The following is a 9,649-nucleotide window of genomic DNA, read 5'->3' as shown; positions in this document are numbered from 1 at the left end:
GGTAAAAGTTCACTCCTGGAGGTTTAGCTGATGAAAGTGCTATCTCTAAAAGTAAGTCAATGACAAAGTTAAACAAGAATGGGGAGAGTGGACAGCCCTGACGAACGCCACTTGTGGTAATCAGTTCTGATGACAGTTCGCCATAGGCTCTAACTCGACCAGTTGTGCTCGAGTAGAGAGCCTTTATGAGGTTAATGTACTTCTTTGGTACTCCTTTCAGTGACAAACATTGCCATAGAACCTCACGATCAACAGAGTCAAATGCCGCCTTAAGGTCAAGAAATACTACTATTGTGGGACGTCTGAATTTGTGTCTATGTTCTAGGACCTGACGTAGGGTGAATATCTGGTCTATGCAACCACGTCCAGGTCGAAAACCAGCTTGGTTTTCTCTAGTCTGCTCTTCACGAGCTTTGGTTAGGCGACCTAGTATTATTGAAGCTAATATTTTAGACACTATATTAGTCAAACTGATCCCTCTGTGATTGTCACAAGAGGACTTTTGTCCTTTCTTATAAACTGGCACAATCAGTGATTGGGACCAGTCAGATGGAATTACGTCCAGTTCCCAGATTCTACCCAAGACCTCAGTCAATCTCACTGCTAGTACTGGACCACCATCCTTAAAAATCTCAGGGGTCAACCTGTCAGGGCCTGCTGCTCTCCCTCGCTTCAGATTTCCTATAGCTTTTTCAACCTCACAGAGGGTTGGAGGACTTACATCAATTTGCCATTCAGGACGACTGGGGATCGTGGGTAATTGAAGTGTGGCTGAAGGCCAGTTGAACTGATCCCTAAAGTGTTCTGCCCATCGATCCAACCTCCTGGATTGAGAATGAATTATATGCCCATCTTTATCTGAGATGGTTTCACTGATATTCGGGTTCCTAATACCGGTTTCTTTAACGAGTCTGAATAGCTGCCTACTGTTACCTATTGCCGCTGCCTTTTCCATCTCTCTTGCTTTCGCTACCCACCACTGTTCACGATCATTACGTAGACTTCTTATAAGCCTGCGCTTAAGTTGACTCCGCTCTTCGTTATGCTCAGAGCCAGGTGGGATGAGTTTACGAGCATCTATCAGTGCGGTAGATGCTGCCGAGATCCATTGTTTCTCCCTAACGTTATGGTTTACCTTATTAGCGGATATCACTGCTGATTCCACAGCTTTTCGGATGTCATTCCACGCTGCCTCGGGGTGGACACAACTTACATGGCTGCCTAACTGTTTTTCTAGTTGTTCCTGAAATATATTCTTAGCTTGCCTACCATTAAGTAGAACCCTTAGAGGCTTCCCTGCAGTGTCTTTCCTACGTCCAGTAAGACGCAGACAAATACGTGCTCGCACTAGAGCATGATCTGAATCTAAGCATGTGCCCCAGAATGAGCGACAGTCTTCTATCGAGCCCCTCCATCGGTGGCTGATAGCGATGTGATCTAATTGGGTCCAACGTTGGGACGAATTCGGGGGTCGCCAGGTCAAAAGATGTTTTTCCTTATGCTTAAAGTTAGTATTTGCAAGAAATAGGCGGTTATCTGAGCATAGCTCACAATTCACTGCTCCTTCTGTTCTTTACCCCTGGATTTCATGTTCATCGCTTCCTTCCGCCTCCTCCCTTTCCTTAGTTACCTACTTGAGCATTAAAGTCACCTGCTACTATTACTACATCAGAACGCCTAGCTTCTCGGAGAAGGTCAGAAAGTTTCCTGTAGAACTCATCTTTTATATCGTCTGAGCTGCAGTCAGTGGGAGAGTAGGCAGAGACGACGAAGAGGCAACGACGAATTTCCCTATCTTTCCGAGTCCTTACTGATCCGTTTAGTCGAACAGCGCATAGACGACTGTCTACTGGGATCCAGTCTAAAAGAGCTAGTTCTGCCCTAGGACTTAATGCTATACCTACTCCAGCGAGGCCACGGGAAGCAGCGTCAGGGCTTCCAGATACACGGAGCGTGTATCGAGATGAAACTTTATTTTGATTAGGTGCGGTCAAATGAATGACACTACTCGGATCTTGTATGCGCGTTTCGGAGACGCAGCACACATCGATGGTGTAAGATTCTAGAGTTCTAGCTAAGGAAGCCTGTTGTCCTATTTGGCACAATGTTCGGACATTAAAAGTTCCTATATGTAGTTTAGAGCGTGGTTTCAAGAGACCAGGAATAACGTTCTGTGTACTCGAATCGTTTGCCCTAGCGGTGCGACGCGATAAAAGGACGTGGGAAGGGTTAGTCGAGGAGATAACAGAGTTATTAGGTGTAGGAAGGATTTGAAAGCGACCAACTTGGTCTTGTGTGCAGTTAAGGGTATGAGGGCTAGTATCACTTCCCGGCTGCCCACACCGTGGAAGGGTATTTCTTGAGGGACCTGAAAAAGAAGTTGGATTAGTGTTGGTCTTAACGACCTGGGAGCGTGACCGCAGTGCCCAAGGGACATCTGCTTGAGGCCGGTCACGCACGGCCTTTTTGTGGGGGATTTTTGACGTGTTAGCTCCGTTCTTCAAAAGTCCTTACCGCCGGAGACGGAAATCCGTGGGACAAGGCGAGGTGTGCATTTTTAGGGTCGACCTTTTCTAACCCCACCCCTCCTTGTGGGAAGGCAGCATCGCTGTCATGCTGGTTGTCTGAAGGAAACACCTTACTGCTTTCACACCTCTGTACAGTCAGCAGTACGACTTCGCCTTCGGACCTTGGGATTGCTGCTTTTAGTCTCACCGCTCTTCAACCGACCTGTCTGGCATGGTAGGACCTTGAGGAACGATTGTTCCAGCCAGCATAGCTCGATTGGATCATCACGATAGGCAAGCCCGACCACCACGTCAAGGTAGCAGCAACGGTCGGGAGTAGCAGCAACGGTCGGGTTTTACATTAGTAAGGGCCGATAGAATACAAACGCGTAAAGGAGGGGGAGTAGCTCTATTCATTAGGAATGCTATTCCACTCACCATTATCGACAGTGTATCCCATGAGTGGGACGTATAAATTAGTTAGCTGCCACCTGAAATGCAGGGGACAAGAGTTACTGCTTAGTTTGATCTATCGCAGTCCAAGCTGTGAGGTAAACGAGGTCCTGCTAAGCAGTCTCAACACTTTATCACGAAGTGATCGATGTCTAATCCTAGGGGACTTCAATGCACCCATGGTGGACTGGGGAAATCTGCGGACTGAATCGTCAGCAAATTCCTTCGAACAGGAACTCGTTGATGCGGTAATCACATGTGCCCTAGTGCAACACATGAAGGAAGCAACTAGGTACGACCCGGGTTCTGCATCATCCTTACTAGATCTTATATTGACTCATTATGAGGATGACGTTGCAAACCTGGATTACATGCCACCCCTAGGCAAGTGATCATGCAGTTTTAAGCTTTGACTTCCATATAACTGTCGATCATGAGCACGCCTCAGCTCAATCCAGACCTAACGTCTGGAAAGCAAACATACCAGACATCATGAAATTAGCATCATCAGTAGATTGGAAAATAGACCCAGAGTCATCAATCGAAACGGCTTGGGACGTATTCCGGAATTTATACTTAAAAGTTACCGCCCCCCACGTCCCTTGGACTACACCTAAGGGGCCGAGAAACTCCCCACCGTGGTTCAGTAGGGAGGTTCGCATCCTTCTCCGTAAAAGAAGGAAAACGTGGGATAGATTTAGGTTACTGGGGACTGACGAGGCAAAATCTCAGTATCAAAAGGCTTGAAATACCTGTGCCTCGACCCTCCGTAAGGCCAGAAAGCTGTACGAAGAGAAAATCGTTAGGGAATCCATAGAATGCCCTAAACGCTTATATTCGTATATAAACCAAAGGACAAAAAGAAGAAAAAATGTTCCTTCACTATGGGGAGACAGTACTGCCTCATCACTAGTGGAGGACGACTTTGGCAAAGCTCAAGTATTCTCTAAATACTTTAGCAATGTATACACCATAGAAACACCCTTCTCACCAGTCCATGAAAATCCCCCCACACAAACACTGAACAGCGTGACCATTGAAGAACTCAATGTCTTTGGTCTGCTAGTTAAGCTTGACATAGGTAAATCCACTGGACCCGATGAACTGCATCCTAGGTTACTAAAGGAATTAGCTAACTTTGTTGCGAACCCTTTAAGCGTATGTTTTAATCTATTCGTAACCCAGGGTCGTCTACCAAAAGACTGGAAGAACGCCATAGTAAGTCCAGTCTTCAAAACAGGTACAAAACATAAGCCTGAGAATTACCGACCAATTAGCCCAACTAGTGTGGTTGTTAAAATCTTAGAAAAGATTATTCGGAAGGAGCCGTTCGAGCATCTCGATGAAAACCGGATCCTCTCCGAAAAGCAGCATGGTTTTAGAACAGGTTACTCTTGTCTCACAAACTTATTAGTCGCTCGTGAAAGCTGGTGTGCTCTTAAGGACCAAAAGTTACCTATAGACGTAGCTTACATCGATTTCAGAAAAGCTTTCGACAAAGTTCCGCATAACCGGCTGTTATATAAGCTAAGGAATGTCGGGATTGGAGGCAATCTATTGATGTGGATAAAAGACTTCCTAGTTGCGCGTCAACAAAGAGTAAGGGTGAACTCCAAGTTGTCTAGCTGGGAAACTGTGCTTAGTGGAGTCCCCCAGGGTACAGTTTTGGGGCCAGTGTTATTCCTCCTGTACGTAAATGACCTCCCTCGTCTACTATCGTCATCGGTCTTACTCTATGCTGACGATGTCAAGATATAGAGAACGATACAAAGCAAGGGCGATAGCTTAGAACTTCAAAATGACCTGGAGAGATTATCTGAATGGTCCCAAACCTGGCAATTGCCGATAAACACTTCCAAGTGTATTGTGATGCATATTGGCCACCAGGGTACAGATACATACATGATGAATAACACTGAGTTACCTATTGTCCAGGCACACAATGACTTAGGCGTCATCGTTGGTCAAGACTTAAAGACTACTGCACACTGCCTTGCAATAGCCACCAAAGGTTTTAGAACTTTATGGTCCATACGCAAGGCTTTTAGTCATCTCGACGCCAAAACGTTTCTGACTTTGTATACAGTGTTCTTACGTCCTAAACTTGAGTGCTGCATACAAGCGGCTAGCCCCTGCCTAAAAAAAGACAGTAAACTCTTGGAAAGGGTTCAGAGAACAGCAACTAGGCTGATCCCCGGAATAGCGAAGCTCCCGTATGGTACTAGACTGACCAGGCTAAACCTATTCCCGCTGTCATATAGAAGAATCAGAGGCGACTTGATTACAGTTTTCAGATTGCTTAATGACAAATTTGCACCTGATACGCCCTCATTTTTCTTGTCTTCCAAAACAGAAAATCTACGAGGACACTCCATGAAAGTTCACAAGCCCAGAACGAATTACTTGTCAGCTGACTACCGACTTTCCCATCGAATAATCAACGAGTGGAATTCATTACCTCAGCACGTGGTTGAGGCTCCATCCGTCGACTCCTTCAAAAGAAAGTTGAATCAGCTGAGAGACCATCATTGCCAGGACTAACACAGGCCATTAAGCCTCCTGTCCTTTCCAAACTGAAACTGAAACTGAAAAACTGAAGAAAGTTCAAAAACCGAGATCAAATCGTCTACGTCTGGAGTTTCGTTCCTTGAACTGAATAGTGAATTACTGGAATTCTCTACTAGAACACGTGATATTATCATTTTAGTCTATATATTCAAAACGAGATTGGACCTCCACGGTGTTACAAACTTCAAGGATTAATATAGGTTAATAGACCTATCATTATTACTGAAGACTGATCACCTGGATTTTCAAGCTAATTTAGAATAATTAGTTAAGTGGTTCAAACGGTGGAGTTCGAAACGCAACTGCAACCAGTTACTCCATATTTTATTAAGGATGATGAGATAATTGAATGAGAAACAATATACAGCGAAACCAAGCACAATCGTGCTCCCCTTGTCTTAGGACTGAAGTCTTAACTAACTACTGTCAGTACCATAGTTTTTTTAAGAATATTGTAGAACACTTATATCTCCTAAGTGATTTTCAGTCACAACGATTTATCGAAATAGTATAATTCGCTTGCTATCAGCTGAGTCTCTCAAGATGACGCTTGCCTCTTGATAGCTGTGTTTTAAAAGGATTTTTATTTGAATAACAGTGAGGCAAATAGATACTGAGTGGTACTAAGGAATCATCATTTAAAAAGACTCGAGCTAACCTTCCTATTCTGGGCCACCAGCTACAGTAAACGACGACCTCAACAATAATTACATTGTAACCTGAACCTTGAGGATATGGAAAGGTCATCTTCAAGCTCCAAACTTTTCTGGCCAGGAAAAGTGACTTGATTGTTCATAAGGAAGTCCACCTAGATAGGAAAAGAATGCTCCCTGTTAGGAAGAGGTTTAACTCAGTTTTCCTTTCTTCAGAAACTGAGGGAAAAAATATTAGCTATTGAGGGGAAGAATTATCAGTCGACCAGTTTGCATATGTTCAAATGATTCAGATGGTTGTGGACGGAATAGAAAAAGCTTTCGCGTAACGGACCTACATTTCTAGTAGCAGTGGATCACTAATACTTCTAATCAGGAAGCTAGGTATGATAAAGATGAGAGAGGAAAAGGTAATCGGCTGTAGCTGTAAACAATTCCCCAAAATCAATAGCTTTCTAAGTGTTCGACATTGGATACTGACCACATTGTTTTAAGTGGACTTGTTTAACTGAAGGCTTTCGGTCATGCATCCGCACCAGATCACGTTTCGACTTAGCGTGGGAAACAGCTCCTACGTTCACTAGCCAGACTAGAGCAAACGCTTCTCGATATATTGATAACGTATCAAATATATCTTTCCGATCTCTTCACATCTGACTCCTGATTTCAACTGGTTGGGGAACGCTTCGAATATAGGTGTTACTGGTAGATAGTTGTAAAATTAGAATGCTAGTTGTATCTTCAGTAGTGAACCTGACGTGATCCGGTACACCAAGAGCATAAACTGTCTGTTCCTTTTTGGAATATCATTATTCATTGTTATTCTTTATTTGATTTTTATATATTGTGATATACCTCTTTTTCTCGAGTATTTCCGGATATATTTTAATTAAATATTTTTCGTTCTTTTTATTACTATGACGGAACAGACACCAAAATTATTTAAGTTAAAGACTATTCCCCCACCTTCGATTCAGTTAACGCCTTTTTGGCCTGACAATATCAAATCTTGGTTCTGCTACACAGAAGCTGAATTTTGCGAGCACGGAATCACGGACTCGTGCACGCGATTCCTCGTGGTCGTTAAGGCGTTACCGCGCGAACTTAACAGGTACGTAACACCTAGTATGTTTACTAGTGATGTTTCCGAACCTTACGAAAGTCTTAAACGATCGATTCTAAAACGCGGAGATCTAACCTACCGACAACGGTTAGACCAACTACTTAACAATATCGACCTGCAACATGGTTCCGCGACGGACATGTTGTTAAGGATGAGAGAAGTCATAGGTCAACGAACGTTCGACGATGGCCTATTTAAACATCACTTCTTATCCAAACTCTCGGAACAGGTGCAGGCAGTTCTCGTCTCGTTTCAAAACGACGCCGTAGACGAATTAGCTGCATCTGCTGATCGAATTTTAGAAATTACCAAATCGACTGGCGCCGAGGTTTTTTCCGTCAAGGAAAAACCTCAATCGACCCCGACTGACATAGCCGAACTATGTCACAAGCTCACACGATATCTTAGATTTCAAAATGATCGTAGTCGGTCAAAAAACCCGCGTAGAAGTGTCTCACGTAGGCGACTGGTGCTGGTATCATAACCAGTATGGTAAGTCTTCTAGAAATTGCAAGAAACCCTGCAATTATCCGAACTCTCAATCGATTGACACAAATAAAAACTTGGGAAACTTCCCAGCCGGCACGCGTTAACGGCAACCGTGGCCGGCGAACACAGCCGTCATTTATACGTCACAAATGTGAAAACGAAGGTTCGTTACCTCGTCGACACCGGCCCAGAAGTTAGTGTTCTTCCCGCAAATTCCAACGACAGACTTCACGAGTCTGTTTTAAGCTTACAGGCGGCGAATGGAAAACCGATCGCTACGTATGGTAAAAGGTACGTTTACCTTAACGTGGGTTTACGCAAACCCATACACTGGATTTTTGTTGTTGCAGATGTGTCTATGCCAATCATTGGTATAGACCTGCTACAATACCACAATCTGCTCACCGACACACGCTCACGAACGTTAATAGACGGAAACACTAAGTTATCTGTTTGCGTAACTCCTCTTTCTGGTTGCAGGCTATCTCCAGTCACAATTAAGCACACCATAGACCTATTCCATCAACCATTACTTGATAAATACTCAGGGATATATCAACCACAACCGAAATCGCCTTGTGTAACCAACAATGTTACACATCACATCTCGACTACAAGACCACCTGTATTCTCAAAAGCACGACGACTGGCTCCCGAAAAGCTTAGGTTAGCTAAGAACGAATTCGACCACATGATAGACTTAGGAATAATTCAACCGTCAAATAGCCCATGGTCATCGCCCTTGCACATGGTCCCTAAAAAGGACAGCAATGATTGGCGTCCAACTGGTGATTATCGGCGTCTGAATGCTAAAACCATTCCCGATCGTTACCCGTTGCCCCACATTCACGATTTGACAGCTACCTTGAAAGATACAACCGTCTTTTCGAAAATCGACTTGGTTAAAGCTTACAACCAAATACCTATGGCAACTGACGACATTCCGAAAACCACCATCATCACTCCTTTCGGCTTCTACGAATTCTTACGATGATGTCTTCCGAGGTCTCAACTTCGTACATGCGTATGTTGACGACTGTCTAATAGCAAGTCCGGTCAGAGAATCACATCTCCACCATCTGGACATTGTTTTCGAACGACTCCAAAGACACGGCATTACTGTCAACATTCAGAAATGCCAAATCGGAACAAACTCTTTAGACTTCTTAGGACACACCATTGATGCTCGAGGCATCCGACCCCTTAGAAGCAAAGTGGCGGCCATTCTGGATTACCCAGATCCGACCACGATTAAACAATTGCGAAATTTCAACGGCCTTGTAAGTTTCTACAGACGGTTCATACCTAAATGCGCATGCCTCATGAAACCACTAACCGACCAACTTCGTGGAAATGCAAAATCAATTAGTTTGGACGGCATCGCGCAAAAAGCATTCTCCACAATTAAGGAACCTATTGCAAAGGCAACCTTGCTAGCACATCAAGAAACTCAAGCTCCCATTAGTATCGCCGTAGACGCATCCGACTCAGCAATCGGAGGAGTCTTACAACAATGGGTTAACCACTCTTGGCAACCTTTAGGATTTTTCTCGAGACGGTTGCTAGACGCTGAATCTAGGTACAGCACTTTCGGTAGGGAACTCCTAGCTATGTATTGTGCTGTACGGCATTTCCAACATTCCATCGAAGGAAGAGAATTCACGCTTTTTACCGATCATAAACCTCATACCTTTTCTTTAAGTCCATCTTCAGACAAGTACTCGCCGCAAGAGTCGCGACAACTGGACTATATTTCGCAGTTTACTTCAGATATACAACACATTTCTGGACCAAACAATGTAGTTGCATAACTTCCTTGAACAGTTTCCAAGGAATCGACCTTCTTAAACTCGCTC

At 44.1% G+C, this 9,649-nt stretch overlaps 1 protein-coding gene across 1 annotated transcript in view; it reads right to left on the bottom strand.

Annotated features, from left to right (window-relative positions):
- Smp_099850.3 (putative divalent metal transporter DMT1B) overlaps positions 1 to 6,255 on the bottom strand; it is a gene marked incomplete at its 5' end in the record, with an annotated part of 52,953 nt that extends 46,698 nt beyond the window's left edge. The window contains one exon of the mRNA XM_018794944.1: positions 6,187 to 6,255. The remainder of the gene's footprint in view (positions 1 to 6,186) is intronic.
- Positions 6,256 to 9,649: the final 3,394 nt, after the last annotated feature.

Source organism: Schistosoma mansoni, chromosome 1 (genome assembly GCF_000237925.1).
Source record: "Schistosoma mansoni strain Puerto Rico chromosome 1, complete genome".
Lineage (NCBI taxonomy): Eukaryota > Metazoa > Platyhelminthes > Trematoda > Strigeidida > Schistosomatidae > Schistosoma > Schistosoma mansoni.
Note: the sequence above shows the minus strand (reverse complement) of the source record. Positions and strands in the feature narration are given on the sequence as shown.